Source organism: Aedes aegypti, chromosome 2 (assembly GCF_002204515.2).
Source record: "Aedes aegypti strain LVP_AGWG chromosome 2, AaegL5.0 Primary Assembly, whole genome shotgun sequence".
Taxonomy (NCBI): Eukaryota; Metazoa; Arthropoda; class Insecta; order Diptera; family Culicidae; genus Aedes; species Aedes aegypti.
The window spans coordinates 416,106,345-416,132,391 of NC_035108.1; positions in this window are offsets into that span (position 1 = coordinate 416,106,345).

Genomic DNA, 26,047 nt, shown 5'->3' on the forward strand with positions numbered 1-26,047 from the left:
ATCAAGCAGATCAAGAGCTGTGGAAAATATAACGCTACGTGGCTCAAGTTTTGTTAAGTGTACCAGAAGGTTGATATCTTCGTCTAAGTTGTTCACAGCGTTGCAAAAATCTGAAATCCTCCATATCTCATACTCGAGATTTTTAACGCTTGATATGAAGCTCAGTTGAAATTTTACGAACCTTTCTAATGTGAACTATAACATAGGGTTTTCACAGATTTTTAATGTGTTTAATGATTAAATCATCATTGACGGTCAGAGCGGGAGCAAGTGATTTACCTTCAAAATCTCATGCGTGAGTTTTTCAAAGCAGATCATGATTTTGATCTTGCGGAAGAACTTAATAATCGAGATTTGAGGGTCAGTCTCCCAACATTGTTGTTTGCTCAATGGATCAAAGGTCATCTAAGGTGGAAATTGGATTATTTTTTTACTAGTGCCGTTTAGCGGATAAATCTCCAATCAAAAAGCCTTCCATCTGCTGCTTCATAGCCCTTGATATGCCTAATAACTTTGCCAAAGACATCAACCTTCTAGCTCATCAGGGTCTTGAGATATCCTTCGAATTGATGATTTGGTACTCCAAGACAATCTCAAAGAAAAGCTCTGGAACAACTTAAGGACTGTTCATTTTATAAAGTTTATGCTATATATTTTTTTATTTATTAGTGAAATCGTAATCGGTTTTCTGTACATCGTTCAACTATTATTCTACGTTGTCATGAAAATATAAGATCTAACAAAATGTATGTGGTTGAAGAACTTACAGTTTTTTTTTTTCAAAATTCCTAATAAAAGCTGTTCTTTAATGTTTAACATTATTTTTCGAACAATAAAAATCCTCATTTTCATGAACAAATCGTATGTTGGTATCCTTTACAATTCTACTAAAGCTCTAAAAAGGTGGTAGGTCATTTGGCATAAAGGCATGATGAAAGTTTGGCATGATGATCGTTTGGTATAACATATCTGAAACCAAGAATTTCTTAGAATTTTAACGCTTCTATTGAAACTCTCTGACGACATTAGGCATATATGGTGTAAAATATGATACTTTGTTCAAGAACCATAAATAAACTAAAGCATATTAGAAAAATTATATCAAATAATATTTTATTATTTGTCCATCAATTACCCTTCTTTCAAGAACTAATTCTTCTTTTGAGTTGCGCTATTGGAATAATTGTTTCCACTGAAGATTTTGATATATTTAGTACAAATTTACCCTTCTTTCAAACATTATAATCTCCAGATTTGTGCTCTTGAAAATTTGAGGTTTGGCTTCAATTCATCGTCACCTTAAGAAACTTTTTTGGGTTCAAGTAACTGATTAAAACATGAGCTGATCCAGTGGTAGTTTGTGTACCGATAATAGTGGTAGTGTGGTTTTAAGCGTGTTATAGGCAATTTATATTTTTTTGTGTATTTTTCTAACATGGCCTTTGTTAAAATACAGGGTGTTCGTAAATTATTCGAACAACAAAATATAGCAAAGATGATCTCGCATTGAAAACAATAAAAATCAATGTCCTTGTATCTTTTTAAATGCATCTATATGTTAATACAAAATAGAATTTAAAATAATTTTGAAATGACTGCTACTTACTGCGATAGGCGAATTTAAATTTTTCGGATACGTAATTCCTGAGGGCCGCTAGTCATACTAGAGATGTTTTCTCCCTAAAATCTAAATTAGATGAATTAAAATTTCCTATTATAATTTGAAGCAACCTATATGTTATTGGCTTCAAGTTAAGTTGAAAAGCGAAAATTGCATGGTTCATTTCCAGTGACTTCTACGCCAATTTCTCTTCCGTCATTAAGCTCGAAAAACAGCTCTCTTTAAGACTACTCAACACATATGGCTTGGTTTTACAAATATTTGAAATCGAAAATGTGTCAAACTTTCTGTTTAAGAATATAATAGGTCAATGTATTTAACCATACAAGAATACTGAATTTATTCCACTTGATGACATAGATCCATGCCTTCAAAGTTTGTACGGATAATTTGCGGACACCCTGTAATATGAATGCGTATAGAAAAACCTTGGATATAAGTATGGAAATAGTAGAAAACAATTAAAAACCTTAACTTTTTTGCTCCTTTGCACCAATCATAGTGGGACGTTCCTATAATAGTGAGCCTCAATGGGAAATCAATGATAACTAATATTATTGGAACACAAGTAAGCAAATACCACTTTTACTGAAACATGTTCTAGTAATGGAGGAAATGAATTTTTAGAAGATTCAATGATTTTATCATCCTAAGATTATTGTTTACGTTAAAAAGAATAGAATAGCTTTCGAATGTCGTATTCAGATATAAAAATCGAACTTCCGTTATTTTTTGGCGATTTTTTATTCCTCAACCCATTACTATTGCCTCTATCACTGGTACTGACGCCCTATATCATAGGTTCCCAAACTTTTCGAGTGCACGACCCACCTAGCCCTCTGGCGTGTTCTTCGCGACCCACCAGGTGAAAAATGTTGATACATTAGTTTTCCACCTAAACTTTCGAAGTCTATCGTTACTTTATTGGAAACGATATGTACCTAGAACGTTTAAATTACAGAGTTTTCGATGTTGCCAACATTTCAATGTCACTAATTCTGGTTCAAATAATATTGTTCACATCGAAATATTATATTCAACCTTAATACATTTTTTATGGAAATATAAACTTTACATAGAATTTCAGGAATCAAGAAAAAAAAGTTTTTCTAAACTAAAGTTATCAATTTTGTGATATTTTCGATGGTTAATTTTTGCTCGACTAGAAATTTTAGCAGTAAGAGTGCAGTTTATTATTAAAAATCACTGACTCCCAGTATTTGTGATAAAATTTGCTGAACAAATATTGTAAAATTTCATTTTTGGCTAAATTTCATGTTTCATGAATTTATGTTTCAGAATTTTGACACAGAAATATAGTATGTAAATCTGGTGTTTCGCGCGCAGTGCAGTGAAAAAGTGCGTTGTATTTTGCGGTAAGCACAGGGCTGCGACGGAAGAAACAGCATTACATCCTGGTAAAATCATTCTTCATTATTATTTACCTACCTATTTCCATATGAAACTAAATACGTGCCAGGGTCGAACATTTAATTTTCGATTCGGGAAGTGTAAAAATATTTCAGATATCCATTTGATATCTGGGTGTTTTTATGCGGGGCTTACTGTATATGAAAATGACCTCAGAATGTGTGTGTATTTACTGCCATTCTTGAAATGGGTCGTTGGAATTTCAGTAGAGCTATCACCTTTCATCTCCTGGGCTAAAATTGTCTGCAGATATGAAGATATCGAAGGGTATCAATAAATACATGCATACAATTTTCTTCCATAAAAACACTGCCGGTCAGTGGGAGGTGGATTGTACACACACACACACACACACACACAGAAATATAGTATGTAAATCTATGCATTTAACCAAACTCCTTGCACATTAGCGTTGATGTAAAATAGTTCACCATATTTACGCAAAACTTTTATTATATGAAAAATTAAGTTTGTTTTGAACAAAATATTTGACAGCTTCAATTTTTTAATATTGTTCCAAGAAAATTTGAAATGCCATGTCAAGCTGTGATCATCAGTAGGTACCTAACCATTTTTACTTCAATTCGGGGAGACATTTGAAAATGTAGAAAAAAAATCTAAGGCAATTAATACAAATTGAGTTTTTTTTCGCGACCCACCAGAGTGCAGCTCACGACCCCCCTGGGGGTCGCGACCCACAGTTTGGGAAACTATGCCCTATATGATTATACAGTAACGCCAGTTAGGGAATCTGGGGTAATACAATAGAAATATTAGTAGTAGAACGCTAGTGGCGCTGTTGTCACAAAACTGAATTAATTTATAAATACCTTTAACTGTAGTTTTTCATTGATTATTCACCGACTTGTTGTAGAGGAATATTTGTTTTGTTTTTTTAAAATTGATTTGACACTTTGAGACCCGTTACTCAGGCTGTCAGCGCGTGGCAAACTAGATGTTGGTAACACGAACAGTAGCGACATTAGCATTCTTAGGTTAATGCTTCTACTGGTAATATATAACCTTGAGGCAAAACAACCCACGGTGCTACTTTAGGTTTTTTGCGAAGTAATTGTGAACATTTTTTCATCTTGGACTAGTAGAAATTTTTCTCAAAGTACTATTGTACAAGAAAAAATTCACAAAAGATGTTTCCATTTTTCCAATATATTCATGGAAACTCTAGAAAGTTATTTTGCCCCGATGGTGCATATGACCCCAGATACCCTTGGATAACTTGACCAGGTCCCCCGCTTGAGCAAAGAAAGCTCTCAGTTAAAAACTTTGGAATTGCTTATTGAACACTAGGCTGAGAAGCAGGTTCTGTTCCTATGGGATACCATGTAGAAGAAGAAAAAGAAAAAGAATCAATCTCAAGACACTGTGTATAATATAGTTCGATTTAATGACTTATTCCAGGTGATAGAAGTATTGGCGTTCGGGATAGTGTCATAGAGTCGTTTGTAATCAAATTTGTTTTCGGATGGCCTTATTGAACAGGTCTTATGTCACCCCGCATGGCGGTAGTTCTGGTTAATTTCGCATGTTTTCGAATTTAATCTTTTTGCAGTTTACCATTTAACAATATTGGAAGTCGATTTCATTCCAAGCAGATTTCCTTCTTCATCCTTTTAGTGCCGTCCATTCGTCCAGCACATGATGATTGATGGGAAGAATGGCCTTTCGGGGTTGGCTATGTCCACTGTCCAGTTACCGTTGCAAGCAGCTGAGGGAGCCCCCATTCAGCTCCATACGTACGTGTGTTTCGTTATGTGATATATGTCTGAATTGAATCGCCGTGGTTGCTGCCTTATGCCAGCCAGCGTTTGTTGTTGATCCGCCTGTCTATCTCGTGAATGTCGTATAGGATCCAGCGAACTCTCGGCGCCCCCTGCTTGGGGTGGCTTGACCGTGCGTAAGCTATGAAATTAAATCACTACCGCACGAATGACTACTATACTCTATGGGCTCACTGGTTCAGAAGCGAAAGTTCGGCACTTTACGTAACGGTAGGGCAAGGCTGCTTGGGGACTGATCGTGGTCTCCGGCAGTGCACTGGGCCAGGTTAAGCCACCACCAGCAACAGCAGCCAGCAGGGGGTGTTTTACATCGCGAAAGACAATGTTGTGACTCCGCCGACGATGACTATGACGACTACGGGGCTGATTGTGGGTCCGTGAGGGGTGCCTTACGCACAATACCGTTCGTCGCCGAAGGATGAAGTGTTTTAATTTTGAGCTGGGAAAGGCATGATCTGGCGAGTAACGTGTAATCATTTGAATAGTTTCTTTTGGGACTATTACTTCCCACGGTTTGATACCATTACATATTGGCCTGAGTCTCCGTCTCAAGAGATAGATAAAGGAAGTGTATCATTTGCATAAACATATGGTGTATGTTCACGAAGTTATTTGAAAACTGTGTTGAAGCACAAAACACCTTCAACATGTATTGCAAAATTTCATTAAAATGAGACCACGTGTATTTCTTGTCGTTTCCGTATACTACTTACACTTCTTATTGACTGTATCTTATATACTCTAATACGTGACATTCCAAGGCATAGAGTATCTTTAAGCTTGTCACGCGATATTCCAAGGCAAAATGGTCAATTCTAAAAGAAAAATACCTGATATTATTTGTGGAAGTGTTTACAAAATTCTAAATGTAAATAAGAAGGAAATAATGAAGAAGATGTGACAATCATAACTGCGCGGTACACAAAAAGTACTGAAAATCTGAACAACTAAAGCTTCTAACAATCTATCTCTCAGAGCTTGCAGTGCCAGATCTACAACGAAGAATTTCCCTATGGGTGCATCAAAGCACCTATACTTAACCCCACATTTACCACATCGTTAAATTTATCAGTTGTCAACCACGTTGAGTTAATTACTATCCAATGGTTATTAATTATTATTGATATATCTTAATTTATTGGCTTCCCGTCTAAGGCGCGACCGGTTCCAGTGTCGTGTGCGTGCATTCCATGGACGCATTCCTCACCCCCTTCTACTCTTCCCAACCCAAAACTAACTCCGATCGATCGAGCGAACGAAGCCGCGATTCATCGAACCATCATCGTCGTAAAATTTCGAGATGACCATCAACGGGCACCTTTCGAGAGTAGGTACGACGACACAGCAGACAACCTCGCTGACAACCTTCTCCATCGCATCACGTCTTCGAGTAGGTATTCGTCGTCGGTGAAAAATCCTGCGTGTGTGTCGCGAGGGGATTTTGCGATCCACGGAGAAAAATGACACTCGTTTTGTAGCTACAGCAACGCGTGAAAGATCGCTATCAGATCGCATTGGCCGCGGAAGATCCCTCGCTGGAGCAGCGCAAGGACGACCCATCGCTGGTGTCGTCAAGCTTCATCCGGATCGTAAATACATTTTTCACACATTCTCGACCTTTTGGCCGAAGAGGTCTCCTCTGGTCTTTCATGCTTTTGGCAAAACGGGGGTGTAATAAAGCGATCAAGATCGAAATCGATGACGACGACGACGAAAATCTGTTATTTATACAAAATGCCATCGAAATGTCATGATCAATCTTCAGTTTCACACTTCAACGGATGCGAGTAGGACTTCAAGTGTGTGGTTGGATTCCTGGAAGTTTACCTCGGAAGGTGCATTCTAATGAAGTTACTGAATGTTGATCTTCTACTGACTACGCCTGTGGTGCTCCACCCCATCAGCAAAGTCGTCGTCGTCTTCGAGTATCGAGTGCACTTGAACGTGAATATCTCAATGTTGTAAATAAATGATTATATGTTGTTTTATTATATTTTATTAAGTTTTATCTTATATTTATGCGAATGTGATAATTATATTCTAAAGGTATAAATTTTGCTTCGAGTAACACTGCGCTGGCAAGGTAATACCGGAGAGCCCTTGTACGAGAGAAGGAAGCTGAAGTAGTTCGTTCATACCCGATTCAGCAGCAGCCAGTTTCATGTTCTGCATCGACGCGAGGCTCGAGACTCATCAGTTTCTGTCAAGGAGGCTCTTCTTCAATGATGTCTGATCCTACTGCGTTCGGTTGGAACTGACCTGTGTGCTCTGTGTAGCCACGGAAGGTGAAATTATACGACAGCACTTATCCATTTTTGGCTCGCCATTGACAAGGTGCAACTTAAGGACTTATTTTATTGCGTTGTTTACAAGGCCATCTTGCAAAAAGATCAACGTCTGAGATCGAATATCGCAATCGTGTAAACAAGCTTCATTATTGCAACAATTTAGACTAAGTTCCAGTGTTTTTCATTCATTCACAAGTAACACAGCGTAACAAAAATGACATTTTTGCATGTCTCAAGGATCATATTATGTATCTCTAGTAGATTTAGGGTAGCTGTATCTGATGCCGTTCTCAGAGATGTTGCAGCACGTCACAATTTTCAACTACAGGTCGCAAAGATGTATAAAACCCTTTTTTCGAATACTGTGGAAAAATAAGCATATAAATTCCCATGCAAGCTAGTAAACTTGCATACAAGTTGGCTGAAATAGTCAAATATTACTATTTCAACTGCGAATATCTCCAAAACAAGACGTGCTAAGATAGTTTTAACTGCTATGAATTCAGCAACTCTTATTCAAGTTAAAAGTGGTATTTTGATTCTTGAGACAAGAACATGTTCCGCAGTGATATTGGAGCCTCCACGTTTATTGTACACTGTCAGAAACAGACAACCAGGAGTTTCCAAGCTTTTTGGCTTGCGGAGCACTTTTTGAAATAAAACTTTCACGACTAAGACAATTAAGAAGCATTGTAGATCAGTTAATTTGAAATAAATTTGGAAGTAAATGCGGTCAGTTGGACTTACAGTCCTTGAGTGAGACATCCCCCCTGACATCTAGGTAACGGAAAAAGCGTGGACACGAGGGGTCCAAAATTGGCCTCAAACTGATATATCAACATCCAAATGAGCTAGAAGGTTGATCGTTCATGATTTTGGCAAAGTTGTTCAGCAGATAATGGACTACCTGGCAGTGATGAGTCTAATTGGGAATGAAAATAATCCTTTTCAGCAAGAAGTTTGGTGTCTTCGGTAACGATATTTAGCAGATTGAGGTGAAAATCTAATCGAGAATTTATCCACTAGGGCTAGTACCAAGTTTTTTAAATTGTCTATACCTCAAGATGCTTATTGGATAGAAAATTTGTGCTTGAACAAAGCAGCAGATTGACGGCTATCTGACGGTGAAAAATCTCATTGAGAATTTATTCGCTAGGTGGTGCTAGTAACAAATTTTATTTAATTGTCCGTATCTTAAGATCTTTATCAGCTAGAAGGTTGGTGTCTTTGGCAACGATATTCAGCAGATCAAGGGCTATGTGTAGGTGAAAAATCTGATTGAGAATTTATTTGCTAGACAAGTTGGTCGGGTTCCTTCCTGGTCGATGATCATGCGTTTCTAAAACAATACAACACGCTCGTAGAGTGCTTGCTGTTTCGACGCCATTTTTGATTGAACTAACAGCACCCGAACAGAAAATAAAAAGCCAACCATTTTTAGGCAGTGCAGAGAGCAATTCTCTTGGAGAAAAAAATAATCGCTTTTTACTTTAATTGTAGAAAAGTATTGAAACCATTCTCATTTTTTACTGAGCATCCTTTAATACACCCGTCGTACAATTTAATGAGATTATGTTACGCGGCCTTACACGTACAAAGTAAATAAAAACTGATATGCAATTCGAGTGCTCTGATGTAAATGCGAAGAAATTTGTATTGTTGCCATAATAATAAGCATCGCATAACGTAAATTCTGGTTGTTTGGGTAGTCACACTGAACTACCATAATATGAACTATAATCCCAATATCCACACTGACATACCAGGATTCACATTGGAGTCCAACGATCCACACTGAAATATCAAAGGACTACATTGAAATATCAGAACCCTTACAAGAATAGTAGGATTCACACTAGAATTTCAGAATCCACAATGAAATCCAAGAATCCATACAGAAATCTATAGATCCACTCTGAAATCCAAAGATCCAAACTGGCATCCCAGGATCCAAAAAAAAAAAATCCCATGATCCACAATTGAATCCTAAGATCCATACTTGAATCCCACAATCCACAAGGAATGCACAGGATCCACTCGGGAATCCCAGAATCCACATTGGAATCTCAAGATCCACACTAGAATCGAACGAAGCACAAAGGATTTACTCTAGATCTACACTGGAATCGCAGAGTTCACACTGAAATAATTCTAGGATTCACACTGGATTCGCAAGATCCACAAGGAAATCTGAGATCCATACTGGAATTCCAGTATCCATACTGGAATCAGATAATCCACTCTGAAATCCTAGAATTCACACTGGAATTCCAGGATCTACACAAAAATCCCACGATCCTCACTGGAACTCCAGGATCTGCACTGGAATCCTACGATTCACACTGGAATTCCAGGATTCACAATGAAATCTTAGGATCTACGCTTGACTCCCATGATCCACAATGGAACCCCTAGATCCACACAGGGATTCCAGGATTCACAAGAGAATTTCAGGATGTATGGTTGTAGCCAGGGGGGGGGGGGTGGTTGGTCCGTTGCCTTTAATGAATTCTTCCAGGAATTAGTATGAAATGTTTTTAAAACATTCGCAAAGAACTTATTTAATAAGTTCACCAAATGTTCTTAGATATATTTTCTTCAAAATTACAAGAAAGTTTCTTCATGAACATTATTGGAATATGTTTGCAAAGATTACTTCGAAATGTTTTATGATTTTTTCTAACAATTTTTCCAATATTCGTCTTGCAATTCCACTAATGATATTCTATACAAATTATTGTTTTCTTGGCAAGTGTTCTCTGTCGAACTTGGCCCGGGAATCATAAACGGAAATTAGTTTAACAATTTATATTAGTGATTGTATCTTGAGATATTTTGCAAATTGCCCCTTGTATTTGTTTGAAATTCTGCCTTGAACAACTCGACAAACTAACAGCCCTTCAATTATGTCTGCCTTGAACAATATCTCCTGAACATTGTGATGAAATGGAACCTGAGACTCACCAAAAATAATCGTCCAATATAATCTTGAGAAATCGTAACGTAATTTGTGGACCACTTTATAAACTCCAGTATTCCGGTCTGACATTCTCTTCACGATGTTACTGGAGGGTTTTCTCTTGAATATTTTTATAGTTGTATCTTTTCAGCAGAACTCTGGAGAAACATCTGAAAATTCCTACTGCTATTATTATAGGAATTTATCTAAGAGCTCCTCAATGATTACACAAAAAGTTTTTCTAAGAGGCTTTCTAGAATTTTACTGTTCTTATACTGAGGAATTTTTAAGAAGTGCCTCAAGAAATTATTGATGAGATTTTTGGAATTTATTTTGTTATATATTTTTCATGCTTTGAATAAGAGATTTTTTTTTTGGAAACTGATCCAGTAGTTTGTTCAGAAATATCTTTTCTGGTATTATTGGAAGATTTTTTTTTCTTCATTTCATTTATATTTATCTTTTACCATAATTTGCTGCAGAAACTTATTCAAGAATCAATGCAGCGATTTTCCTAGGTTTCATATCGGAAGAATATCCTGAAAAATTCCTGAGAAAAAGAATTAAAATAGTGATCCATGGAGTAGAATAAACTTGGAACTTGTTATTAAAATACCTATAAGTAGATGAAAAACTCGAATTTAGTACTATACAATTTGATTCCACTAGAGTTTGTATCCTTTGACAGATACGCGTATTTCGATCTCAACTGTAAGGCCGTCTCCAGTGTCATGTACTAGACTCTAGTGGAATTAAATGGTATTGTACTAAATTCGGTTTATTCATCTACTTATCCTGAGGATATCTCAGAGCAACGGTTATATGAATTTAGATAGTTATTCTTAAAAGCAGCTTAACATATTAACATGCACTATCCCTTATGTTCCCTGGATTCATTCCGACTATGATTCTCAACACTTCAGTAGTCACGCCGTTGTATTTTATAAACTCCCGACGGTGCAAACCCACGCGACAACTGAAAGTTAAAGAAATCCAGAAGTAAATTTTCGTAGACGAGTACCGTTTTGATTCATATTACGGACACTTAAGGTTTCAGTGAAGTATAACCCAGCATAGAGCATACAAAATAAATCATTGTGTATGATTCCTTAGCGTTCTTAAGCGTCGGAAGCCCTTAACTTTCGAATGGTGGGTAAAGAACACGCTTCCGCAACTTGAATAATTTTAAATAAATCAAAATGTGTGGCCTTTTAATGATTCTTATTCCGGACGCTTCCTTACTTTTGCCTCATATTCCGGACACTTTGATTCGAATTCCGGACAGCACATGATAATCATGAATGGAACAGTCAAATCATCAATTGAAATCGTCGAATCACTAAAGAGACATCTAAGGTAGTTGGGCATTATAAATTTTCAAAGATATTTATGGAAAAAGTTTACTAAAACGAGCCTCGAAATTGAGAACTTTTGAGCGGCAAAAATTGAAACATTTCGTGTGAAATGTTTCCCATACAAACTAGATTGTCCGGAATTTGAAGCTGTCCGTAATATGAATCAAAACGGTACTTCTAGTAAGCTTTGGAAAATTCCAAAACAAATCCTTGAAATAGTCTATGGAGGAATCTTTGCATGAATTGCTGTAAAAAGTCATGAAGTTGTTAAATCAATTATTGTTTGTATTAAGAATAGTCTCAAATTCCTTGGACAAATCTTTCGAGGAAATTTTTGAAGGATACCTGCAGATCTTCTGAAACTATTACTGGATAATACTTTGGATGTATTTCTCTTAAAGCTTCATATAATTTATTTGCGATCTCTTTCGCCATCAATGGTAATATATGAAAACATTATTTAAACCTTGCAAAACCCTCAACTAATCCGTTTCCAGATTTTTTCCGCGACTATGGGCTGGATCTGCTTAAATCAAATGTATCTTCGACTCTATACAATAGAATTAAAACACTTCCAAGTTCCGATCGGTGCCTTCTCATGCTTGTGGCTGCGAGTACCCATTCGTATCGTTTGTTCAATTACACGAGAGTATCCAATAATATTAGGAATTTCCTAGTAGTATACTCATAAAAAAGCAACAAGTCTCTTCTGAAGTGTTTCTATGCACTACACATTAAGTTTCTTGTTCTTAAAGTCATGGCCAATATTGGCCCTATCTCTCAGTATTTTTTTTTGTTTTGACAAACATTATTTCAATTTCAAGCACTAAAATAAGCATTTTGTAATATCTTAGATTTTCTTTTAAATTATGCCAATAGACTATTATGCCAAATAGCCATAATGCGAAATGACCAATATGCCAAATGGTTACAAGGTCACTCTGCCAAAAAATCAACGTCTGAGATCGAATATCACAACCGTGTTAACAAGCTTCATTATTGCAACAATTTAGAACAAGTTCCAATGTTGCTCATTCATTCAACAGGTTACTCGTAATTTGACCAGTCAACGCCATCTCCACCGCAGAGTAACAAGTCTGTCAAGTCCTTATGCTTGATCGTTCTGACCTACTTCTTAAGATCAGTAAGACAACCAGTGAGCAGCGCCACCGAGATGATCACCATCTTGCACGCCGTCGTCGTCAGCCGACGATCTACTCTCAACTACCTCCATCCCAATAGCCCAAAATGAGATTTCGAAAACCTACCATTATAACCATAAAAGATACGCGATCCGTGGCAATACAATGATCCCCGGCAGCAAATTGTGCCCGAACAATCATCAGTCAGCAGCAATGTGCGCCAAACAAGCACCGGCGAGGATAGAAAAATACAGATCGCGCGAAGAGAGAAAAAAAAAGTTCAAATGTCAATCCAAAACGCGATGCCCCGAACCGAACGACGACGATGTGATTCGCAACTTACCAGATGTACCCGATCGCAATGCAAATAGACAATTCAGTGTGCAAATCCGAGCCGCGTCCTAAGGCGAAAAGATCATTCGCGAGCGCAAGTGATATCCAAATCTTCGTCGCCCTCTCCCTCACAGTTCCCGCCCAGATTTAATGTAGATCAACTCTCATTTCGGCAGGAGAGCCGACGGTGACCGAGAAGGGGCGCATTCCTAGAAGAGGTGGATCAGGGACCCGAAGATCGCGCGAATGGTTCAACTGTCAATCAAGAGCGGTGCGCTCAAGATCTTGAGCAGCATTCAATGCGCTTGCCAAGCGTGTCATGATCATGATCGGGTTCAGCTCCGGGCATTCGTGTGGTGATCGTGTAATCAAATTAGCGGTTTTGTTTGTAATGCTGGTTGGTTTGCAACTTTTAATTGAGTAGGGATGGTGGTCTTTGCAGAATGAGGTACTATTAATATGATCATTATTCTTCATATGGATTGTTATACGCTGCTTTTTGGCATGAAGGCTTGATTGTCAAATTAAAAAAAAAAATATTTTCACACACTTTGTTAGAATAATTTAAAGCTATCTGTCAAATCGTACTTTTCAGGTTAATTATCAGAACTCCAGGTCTGAAAAACTTCCTGTAAGAGCTGGTGTTTCTTAAAACAGCATTTTGGTAACCATATTATACAATATTTTTACATCTGACTTACCTGAGTTACCTCAGGAATGCCAATAATATTTCTTTGCGGATCATCTGTAGTAGATTGCAAAAATGGAATATTTATCCTAATGCTTCCAAAACTCAACTAATAATATTCCTAAATAAACCAAAAGCGCTTTATTTGAAATTTTTAAGTAGACATGTTGTTACAATGAGAGGGGTTCCAATAAATTGGTCATATGAAGTTAAGTATCTAGGGTCAACGCTACATAAAAATTCAACTCTCAAAAATCACATTGAGAGCATTCAAGCCAAATGTAACAAATAAATAAAATGTCTGTATCCACTTATTAACAAAAAATCGAAAATTTTCTGATGTTCAAACTAATTTTCAGGTCAGCCATGTTGTATACTGTACCGATATGAACTTGCTGTTGTAAAACCAGGAAGAAAGCTTTGCAGAGGATACATTTAACATATTTCAGAGGCAAATATTAAAATTTTGGATTATCTACTAATAAAAACTTTCATCCAACACTTTTCCCCACAATTCAAACTCTTATTTGTTCCTACTAAAACCAACCCGTTCAATTCGTGCAGACGCCCTCACTTCTGAAAAAAGTAATCCACCGTCCGGGTGGAACGAAATAATCCATTTAAAAAACGAACAAACAATCAAGCTGGCTGACTTCGCTTCGCCTCGCACCGGTCCGGTCCGAGTTTCGTTTTCATTAACAGGTCAAATTATACCTGTCGCCTTAAGCGGCTTAACTAAAATGAGGCGTTTTTCGATCGGTAAGCCACCCGACGACTCAAAGAGTGTGGGTTGAGTTGACGACCGGTATTGTCTTGCTCGAATCCTACTGACCCATAACAGTGCCAGTGTGCCGCTCGCGAGCAGCAGTGTGATTGACTTTTTCGGATCACAAGGCAGCGCTGTTTTCGTTCTCACTTTTGACTTTCGAACGTGGAGCAGCGATTCCAAATCTATGGAAATTTTCGTGGATCTACTGGATTGGTGACTTTAAATGGATCCACAAATTTCTTGATGAATTCTACGGAAGCTTACTATGTACGATGATTTTACGCCGAATTGATGAGCCTTTCCTCTGTGCTTGGTCCTAGGCCAATCGTTTCCAGTCGCGCTGAACGTTGGAAATTTTCTAAACTTTCCAGGGCATAGAGTATCTTCGTACCTTCTCATAAGAACACTAAGCTGAGAAGCAGGCTCTGTCCCAGTGGGGACGTCACGTCAGAAAGAAGAAAAATACAACTCATGATCATGATGACGCCACCAGATGTCCATTTTCAATTTCCCGCCGAGTATTGTTCGCAGCACTTTACGTTCAAATACTCAGAAAGCTCTCCGGACGACTTCTGGACGGATCAGTGTTTTGTATAACGCGAGTTTTGATTTCGTTTGCAGGCTACCGGACTTCAGCTTGTTACGGAGCCCATAAAAGGCCCGAATCAGGAATTTAGGACCTTCCTTAGCCGAGCGGTTAGAGTCCGCGGCTACAAAGCAAAGTCATGCTGAAGGTGTCTGGGTTCAATTTCCGGTTGGTCCAGGATTTTTTCGTAATGGAAATTTCCTTGACTTCCCTGGGCATAGTTTATAATCGTACCTGCCACACGATATAAGAATGCGAAAATGACAAGTTTGGCGTAGAAAGCTCTCAGCTAATAACAATGGAAGTGCTCCAAAGAACACTAAGCTGAGAAGCAGGCTCTGTCTCAGTGAGGACGTTATTGCCAAGAAGAAGAAGAAGAAAAAGCCCGAATCGCCGCTGCAATACGTCTTTTTACCTCGTCTATCATGTACTTCGTCTTCGTGGTATTAACGTGAGTCCGATCCTCGTTGTTTCCTTTTTGAAAAGCACGAAAGCCTCTTCCACTGAACGATGGCTAATCTCGATGATGTCGATATAGTCTGCAAAGCTAAGGCGCATACACTCCCGTGCAAAAATTTGGTTTCATCCTCTTAAAAACATACAAAAACATTTTGTTCATATTTCTGTGATTACACATCCAATTGCAACTCTCTTTGGCGCATTCGAAAGTCAAAGAGTTATTCTTACTTGGAAGGTACCGTTTTGATTCATATTACGGACACTTAAGGCCTCAGTGACGTATAACTCACCAGAAAGCACATAAAACAAATGATTATGTATGATTCCTCTGCGTTATTGGGCCTTTGAAACAATTAACTTTCTAATAAAAGTAATGATTTTGATTTCGCAACATGAATAATTTAAAATAAATAGAAATGTGTGGGCTTTTCAAGATTCTTATTCCGGACGCCTCCTTACTTTTGCCTCATATTCCGGACACTTGGATTCGAAATCCGGACAGCCCAAGAAAATCATAAATAGAAAATTAAAAAAGTAATTTTTAATTTGATTTCCATTAGATTATTCTAGGAATGCCAAAACTCATCCTTTTATTTTTTCGTCTTTCGTTTAGGAATAACTGAAAAGTATTCTCGACAAAATCATGTCGAAGCTGAATAAGGTATCTTTAATTAAATGCTTGAAACAACTCCAGAGAAATTCCTGAGACAAATTCGGCAAGAATCAGTTAAAAGATTATTGAGAATAAAGTGTAGGACATATTGTAAAAACATTAGAAGGAAGCCCTTAAGCTATCTGTAGGAACTGATTCTAGGAAGGAAAATATTTGACAACTGCATTTAGTTTAAACTGTATTGTAAAAGTATATATGCGAAGTGGATTGAATGAAAATCATTTATACCAGTGTTCTAAATCCGAGACACACGGAAAATGAAAGTATTGAAGAACCTTATTTCAGTGTGTATCAAAAGCGCCGGCTAACTTGACGCGCATTGAATGTACGAATGAGGAGAAAAGGAAAAAGGAAATCGTAATGATGAAACGCTACACACTTAGATTAAATTACTGGGGTCAGTAAAATTTTACTGAGTTTTGGAACTACCAAAAAAGTAAGTAAAATGAAAATTGTCGCCACGCGTTATTGAAAAGCAAATTTCACCATGTTTTATTTTTTATCGATACCGTTTTGATTCATATTACGGACACTTATGGCCTCTTTGAAGCGTTAGCCACCTAAAAGCAAATAAATTAAATCAATGTATATGATTCCTCAGCGTTATCATGCTATCAGGACACTTACCATTCGAATGGTAGGTGAAGATTTGAATTCCACAACTTCAATAAATTTAAATAAATAGAAATATATGCCCTCTTCATGATTTTTATTCCGGACACCACCTCACTTTTGTTCCTTATTCCGGACACTTTGATTGACATTGCGGACAGCTCGTGAAAAGCAAAGTTAGAAAAGTTAAATCGTGAAATAAACACTACCAGCCATTAGAAAAACGTCAAAACTAATTAGCATTGTAAATTTTCATAGTTTTCTTTGTAAAAATCATATTTAAACGAGTCTCCAAATTGGGAACTAATGAACGGAAAATTTTGAAACATTTCAATTGAAACCTTTCTCATACAAAGTTGGTAGTCCGGAATATGCAGCTGTCCGGAATTTGAATCATAACGGTATATGATATAAAAAGAAAACTCTCTGCAAAATTTCAGTAAAAAATCTCTGTTTTTCGATTTCTGACATTTTTGTTTAGTTTACTGACTTTTTCGGTAGTTCAAAAACCCAGTTATTTTTACCGAACAGATTTAGTGTGTATTCTGAGCAGAGAGCACAGTGAAAAATTGGTGGGAAAGAAAGGAAGAAAAAAACGGCATTCTGTAGACGATCGTTTTAGAAAGCTGTCGTAACGACCCAGACAACCAAAATGTACGTATAACGAAATCACCTGGAGGCTTTATATGTGCAAAATTCCACTTATAAGATGTCGTGAAAAGGCCTTCTACGTACAAAAGTGGGGGCGATATGCGTGCATATATTATGTGATGAATAATAACATACAATGCGAGTGTATAAATATTCTACCGAACCAACCTGTGATCTTATGCGACTTAACTTATGATAACAAATGTTGATTTGACAGCTGCTACGGATTGATGCGACTTACTTTGTACGAGTGTACGAGACGAAACAGAATGTATAAATGAAATCAAAAAGAAGTGTTTTATGCGAGGAAACTCATCAAACTGACGAGTTTATCCACGGTGTTTTGCGGGTTTGATGTAATAAGTATGAATAAACGAGTTATAACGTGAACTTTCATGCGATTTCTGGTTGTCTGGGGACTAAAGTGTCCGCGAACGTAATTTGAAGTTGAAATTGTTTTCAAGTGAAAATACGACAGTATCCTTTGCAGAAATAAAAACAAACATCCAAAATAGCCTCTGTTAGAACTTTTAAGGAAAAACCTTGATGAATTTTTGAAAAATCTGTTAAGTAATGCTTGAACGTATTACCAATTCAATTTATTGATAAATCGATAGATATTTCAGTACAAATAGCTATATATTACTTTATAAACGAATGCTTGAAAGAAGTCGTGCAATAAATCCTCGCCCGATTGACCGCCCGCAATTGCTATTCCCTTTTTAAAAGAATAACTGACTTCTTCGAGAATCAACAGATGCTACTTTGGATCAGAATGTGTAAGTACTGGTGCTTTCATTGTTATGACAAAAAATAACGGTGTCGGAAGCAGGTCATTTGGCAGGGAAATGTTGACGTGTTACTTGCTCAATGAAAGCCTTGGAGTCCACTGCACTTTTTTATGAAAGCACTAGGAATTTGGATATGGGAGGAGAGTGCTTTAAAGATTCGTTTTGCTAAACGATAAATATATATGTAATTTGAAATGAATACGTGAGCATGGATATGCATGGAAGTACATAAATGACCGATACCGGTAGTGTGGTTACTAGGCGAACCAAACACGATCCTGATTTCTTTGCTCACTCAACAGAAGCATGCAACATATTCAACGGATCAAACACTCTAAGTAACCGAAAATCGCTTTTATTCGCCAAGCGTGCTAATATTGTGCTAGTATACAGCAGTATACATTATATTTGTCGTATAATAGCTCTATAAACCCAAAAAGACAAATTTGCAGACTAATGGTTACTTGGGATACTTTCTACTGACTCGATCACTCCATTTTTTCTTCGCACTGCGTAAACCGCTGATCCTTATGGCATCGTGCTCCCCTGTAAAAGCAAGCGATACAATTGATGGACCAAACACTACCTATTTCCCAAATATTTTCCTGAGAATTATAAAGAAAAAATATCGTCATGAATCCTTGGAGAGATCTAAGAAGAATCTCTTAAGCAATTTTCAGATGATATGAGAATGTAGCCTTGGGTGCTCCAAGGATTTACAATTTCTTCTTATGGTGCCCAATTTCATATAATGTTCAAACCTACACCTAGGTTTTTTTTACGAACTCTCAACTCCAGTCCAAAAGTACGACCATATTATTTCCCAGAAATTTTCAAAAATTTATAGATTGTGTTTTTTTTTTGCTCCTCTGCTCATCTCTGTTATTTTTACATTATACAAATGGATTGAGCTTATTTCTAAAAATTTCAACCATACTTTGAAATTCTCAGAAGTTTTCTGAAATTTACCAACATGTTTTCAATGCTTCCATCTAATTTTCCTCGAAGTTAACAAATTATTAAAAAAATCAACATTCTTGCAAATTTTCAGCTTGTTTCAACTGTAACAACGTGAAATTTTCAACTGTTCCTGAAAGATTACAGAGAGATATAGTTTAAGTTTCTCAGATATTCTTCATTTTGGCATTTACGTCCCCCAGAGCCGGCTACTCAGCTAAGTGTTCTAAGAGCACTTCCACAGTTATTAAGCTCTCAGTTTCGTTGCCATTTTCGCATTCGTATATCGTGTTACAGGTACAATGATACTCTATGCCTAGGGAAGTCAAGGAAATTTCCTTTACGAAAATATCCTGGACAGACCGGGAATCAAACTCAGACACCTTCAGCATGACTTTGCTTTGTAGCCGAGGACACTAGCCACACGGCTAAGGAAGGCCCCGTTTCTAAGATATCTAAATCTCTAATCAGATCTCGACAATACCAGAAAATGAGTTTTACTCCCAGATATAACTGATTCCAATTGAAAAAATCTGGACAACCATTAGAAAAGTGCACATCGACATTGATAAGACTTTGTTTAGCCCAATTCAACTCAATCACTTTAACAAATACCACTATCAGGAAGATATAACTTTAATCCTGGGGACCTTCCTTAGCCGAATGGATAGAGTCCGCGGCTACAAAGCAGAGCCATGCTGAAGGTGTCTGGGTTCGATTCTCGTTCGGTCCAGGATCTTTCCATAAAGGAAATTTCCTTGACTTCTCTGAGCATAAAGTATCATTGTACTCTACTAAAGAAAGTAAAGAAAGTTCTCAGTTAATAACTGTAAAAGTACTCATAATGCACCTCACAGACGCTCAGACGGTTTGACCTACAACATTGACTCCGCCCCCCAGGTTGATGCTCATGTTGGTGTTATGTTTGACCGTGTGTGATGCTGTTTGACGAACCAATTTCACAGTTTATGAAACCAATTTGACGGTTGACGAATCGGTCGGCCAAAATCAAACGAGTTTGATTTTGCTCAAACCACTGGTGGGCGGAGCCAAATGTTCGACGAACCGATCGTACCGTCTGTAGAGATGTTGCACGAACACCGACGTCATCATGTCAAATTAAAGCTTCGACGTCCCATGAACTGCCGATGCAGATGGGTGGAAAGTCAAAATGCTTGAATTTACGCAGCGTCGGTGCCATAGTGATCTATCAAATGCACGCTCTTGAGTTGTTTCTATATATTTCACTATCGTTTCCAACTATCTCTAACCGTTTTCTTTAGCAAATTCACCAAGGATTATTTAATTATTCCTCAACCAATTTCTCCAGAAATATCTTCAGTGAATCCGTCTGCAGTTTCACCTGTGATTCAATAAATCCATCCATGGATTGTACCTGGATTTGTACTTCCATCAGGGATTTTACCAGGAATTTCTCCAGGTAATCCTTTAGGAATTCTTCCAAAACTGCTTCATGATTCCACCAGGTGTTCTTCCAGAAATGTAATCAACATTTTGTCCAGTGATTTAACAAGAAATTCCTGTAAGAATTCCTTTATAAATTCCTTCCGAAAGTTCACCTGGAATTCCTCATGGGATTCTATCAGGAGTTTCTACAGAGATTCCAACAGTGATTCTGAGAATCAGGAGTTCTTCTTCTTCTCGGTGTTACGTCCTCACTGGGACAGAGCCTGCTTCTCAGCTTAGAATGCAATGGGCATTTCCACAGTTATTAACTGAGAGCTTTCTTTGCCAAAGTTGCCATTTTTGAATGCATATATCGTGTGACAGGTACGATGATACTCTATGCCCAGGGAAGTCAAGGAAATTTCCATTACGAAAAGATCCTGGCCCAAATGGAAATTTAAACCAGAAACCTTCAGCAAGGTTTTGCTTTGTAGCCGCAGACTCTGATCACACGACTAACGAAGGCCTCTAGAATAAGGAGTTATTGTAGGGAATTAAACACAATTACATCCAGGCATTCCATCAGGAGAACCTCTAAAGATTCAATCATAAATTTCACGTAGGTTTCTTTCAGCAGTTCCTTCAGGGTTTTTATCAGGACTAGCTCTAGGGATTCCATCGGAAGTTTCTCTCCGGATTCCATCGGAAGTTCCTCTAGGAATTCCATCAAGAATTCTTCTTGGGGTTTCATCAGATGTTCGTCTAGGGATTCTTCAGGAATTCCGTCTGGAATTCCTCCAGATATTCAATCAGGTGTTCTTTCAGGGATTGGACCTGGAACTCAACTAGGGATTTTATCAGAAGTTTCTCCTGGGATTCTATCAGGAGATATTTCAGGGATTCTACCTGGAATTCCTCCATGGACTCCGTCCATCGTTGCTCTAGGGATTCTATCAGGAGTTCTTCTCGGGATTCTAAAAGAAATTCCTCCAATGATTCCATCCAGAGTTCCTTCAAGAATATCTTTACAAATTCTTCCAAGGATTCATTCAGGACTTCCCCCAGGGATTTCATCAGGAGCTCCTGTAGATTTCATTTGGAGTGGAAAGTCAAAATGTGTTTTGATCCTCCAGGGATTCCATCAAGAGTTCCTTCTGAAATTTCACCCGGAATTCTTCAAGAGATCAAATCAGATGTTTCTCGAGGAATCCCATCAATGTTTCTTCTAGTAATATCAGGAGTTCCTCTAGGGATTCTCAGGAGTTCTAACCGGAAACTTATCAGGAATTCTTCCAGGGATTTCATCAGGAGTCCCTTCAATGATTAGGAGTTCCTTGAAGAATATCTATAGATAGGAGTTCTTCCAAGGATTCCATCAGGAGTTCCTATAGGGATACTATCTGGAATACCTTAAGGCTTCCATTAGAGTCATCTATCATAAATTACACCACGGATTACGTCAGAAGTTCTTCCGAGGATTCCATCAAAAGTTTCTCTTTGGATTTCATCAGAAGTTTTTCAATAGATTCCATAAGAAGTTTCACAGAGATTCCTTCAGAAGTTCTTCCATGGATTCCTTTTGAAATACTTCTTAGATTCCATTACAAAATCCTCCTGGGACTCCATCACTAACGGCTTCTGAGATTCCATCAGAAGTTCTGTTAGAAATTCTATCAGGAATTCTTCTAAAGCTTCCTTCAGGCATACCTCTATGGTTACTCTAGTTTTCAACAGGCTATTTGCTACGGATTCCTCCCGGAATTTATGAATGGATTGTGTCAGAATTTTCCTTCAGGGTTTTTTTTTTTTTAGAGAATTCTTCAAGGGATTCGTCCAGGAATTCATCAAATGAGTCCTCCCGTAATTGATCAAGGGATGCCTCAAGGAATAGATATCTCCTAGAATCGTCATGGGTTATCAGGAATTCCTCATGAGATTTTACCAGAAATTTCATATAAGGATTCTATCACCGGAATTACTATAGAAATTCCTTCTGAAATATCTCATGAAAATTTCTCGCGGAACATCTCCAGGGATTCTTGGGGGTTTTCAGGATTACATCCAGCAATTTTATGTCACATAAAGATCCATCCAGCAAAAAATGTCTCATAAAGATTTCCCAAGTAATTTGGGAACCCCCCAGTACATCCTCCAGTGACTCTATAAGGAGTTCCTTGTAGGATTCAAAAAAAGGATCTATTTCAGGGATTTCTCTGAGAATTCCTTCATTGATTCCACCAGGAATTCCTCCGAAAATTCCGCTAGGATTATCTCTAAGGATTCCAACTAAAAATCCTCCAGGGATTTCTCTAAGGATACCATCAGAGGTTTATCCATGAATTGCATCTGGAATTTGCCCAGGTAATTTTCCATGATTTCCTTCAGGAAAATTTGGAAGGATTTCAGCTGAAATTCTCATGGGGATTTCAATAAGAATTCTTTCAGAAAATTCACCAATATGTTCCAGTGATTTTACCGGGAATTCAAAAAATCCTCTAGAGGTTCTTCCAAAACATTCTGGAAAAAATCCGCCAAAGGTTCCATGAAGATAATCTCTAATGGTCCTATAAAAACTCTATCAGTAGTTTCTTCATAGACTTCATCTGTAATTTCTCTAATTATTTCACCATTTTTAAATGAATTTCGTCAGGAGTTCTTCTAAGGTAAACACTGGGAATGTCACCAGAGTTTAGCTAGAATTTCCACCAGAAAAATCCACCACAGCTTCGTCAGAAGTTCTACGAGTAAATACTTCAATGGTTTGACTAGGATTTCCCTTCTTAGAATTTTTTAGGTTTATCAGAAATTCCTGCAGGGTATGAAACAAAATAAATTCCACAAGCTAACAAGTTTTTTTTTTTCTAAAAAAAAACCACCAATATTTCCGCGAGATAATCGACCAGGATTTTGACGAAGGATTGAACTATACCCAAGTAACCACAAGCATTATAACATTGCACGTATTCTACTGTATATCAACACCATTGATGCAACATTGCTTTTATTCATCAAATTTCAAGAGCTGTCAAGCAATAAAGTATTAACCTTACATTACAAATGTATCAATGCACTAACATCACTTTATAAATTGTACTGCTGCATTAATATAACTTTATAAGTTGCTTCATTGCTTTATCGTCCTTTTTGCATTAATTTAACTGTAAAAGTGCCCTTTTCCACTTTTAAACTACTTTAATAGTAGGCTTATGGCAATGCAGCTGCATTATATATGCAATTATATAATGCTCCATGGTTACTTGGATGAATTCTTCCCTTTTCTACTCTAGGTATTCCATTAGGAAGGCAGCTTAAAAATTCCAAAAGATTATTCTTCCAGAGATTCCACTGATATTTACTCAGATTAAGCAGATTAAACAAAGCATTTCTCTAAATGTCTTCAGGTTAAATCCCTTGAAGATTTTTTATTTTAAATTCGTGAACAATTTACTGTAAAATCCTTGAAGGAATCATCAGACAATTCCCTGGAGAAGTTCACTGACTAATCTCTTTAAGAATTTCTAGAGATATTCCTGGTGGGATCGCGAGAAAAAAACCTTATAGAATCTAAATAGAAATTCTTGAAGTTTAGCTGGAGGAATTCCTGGAAATATTTGGAGGATATTTTGGTGGAATTCTTGTAAGAATCATTGGATGAATCACTGATTAAATCCCTTGGAAAGTTTTTGCATAATTTCTTTTAGAAAAAAATAAAGAATCGCTGAAGAAATTCCTTTTGGAATTTCTGAAGAAACTGCTGGTAGAATTTAAGGAGATGTCCTGAAAAAAGTTCTGGTGAAAATCCTTGTGGGAATTATTGGTGATATATTTATTGAGAAGTATCTGAAAGAATTCGTTATGTGATTCCCGAATAATGATAGAATCCTTGGATATAACTTTAAGTGGAACTCCTTAAGGAATCTTTGAAGAATTTATTATATCAATCTCTGGAAAAATTGGAGCCAGCCTTGGACTAAACTCTGAAAAAATACTGAAGAAATCACTTGAGGATTTTGTTGATCTTTGAAGGAATCAGTGGAGAAAATCCTGAATATTTAGTAAAGGAACCTTTGAAGGAATCTCTGGCAGAAAGCCATCTGGCTTAAGAATTTTCCCCTGAGGAATTTCTGGGTAAATCTGTGGATAGATTTCTAGACGAATTGTCGATGAAATTCCTGGTAGAATCCCAGGAAAAAATTCTGGTGGAATACATAGTACAAAAGTTCTGCTCTTCCTCACTACGATTATTGCGGTGTTGCTGGAACGAACTTTGACAGTCGGTCAAACGGTTGCAGCAACATAAATCGGTTTGACTAACTTGGGGCGGAGTCAATGTGGGCTGCATAAGAACACTAAGTCAAGGTCTCAATGATTACGTTAATGCCAAGAAAAAGAAGCAGAACTCTAATCCTCCTGATAGTAATGTTAGTTTTCGTAGGCGGGTTAAGGTGAAATAGGCCGTCATTGAAATTTGTACCCGTCATCGATGATTGTGGATAACCCATCAAATGATTTCCAATTAAAGAAAATCACTTGGTATTGCACTGAAATTGGTGACAAAGTATCAGCATACTTTCTGCATATAAGCGCATATAGTGATACTTTTCCAAATCATTATTAACTACGATGACAGAGTATTATCACTTTGAAGTTGCAAGCTATAGAGTCAATATGGCTGTCAAAACGGATGACGGGCTACTTAGCCTTAAAATGGACTCAACAGTCTTTCTAAAATCCAGAACAAACTTTGACTAATGCTCCTGGAAAACTTCTTTTAGCCAACATATAGGTTGATGAGAAACGCCATGAGGTAGAAAAGAGTACGTAAGTTTTTTTCGTTTTCCCCAGTATTCCGGACACTTTTCTAAACATGTTCGAGCACTGCACGAATGCAACGGTGAAAAAAATCATCGAAGTTCCTTCATTCGTTTTCAAGCTATTATTTTCAATTCCATTTTTATTAATTTCGATTATGGCAGTGAATAATCGTCGCATCATTTTTGTTGCGCTATGTTATCGAATTCCGTTGTATCTTTTAATATTAAATAAGTCGTTGTTAATTTTAAAATGGGTCAAATAGTTTTGTAACAATCGACAGGCTTGATAATACTCCTCAACATCATCAGAGTTCGGTGACGTACTCTAGAGCAGCGTGCTGTCTTTGCCTCTTAGCGAGGGAGCGAAAAAATGCTAAGCAGAGAGGCAACGAAAAATGAGCGAGGAGATGCAGCACAAAACACAACAGAGTAAAATTCCATCAAAACAGAGTGCCATCAGAACTCCTCGAGTTTCTTTGAAGTGTGATTGAAGGTGAGCATCGCAACAAAAGAGAGTGAGTACTAGAAAAAAAAATCATCGCCTTTTTTGCACTCTCACTCGAATCGCTTAACGATCAACGCTCCGTCATCGTAATCATCGTCATCATCAGAACTTCAAAAGCAGTTTTTCTGTTCAAAACTAAAAATTATTCGGTAAAAATGTGTTCACTGTGTTTCGGTTGGAGAATAGGATACAGTGAACACATTTTCC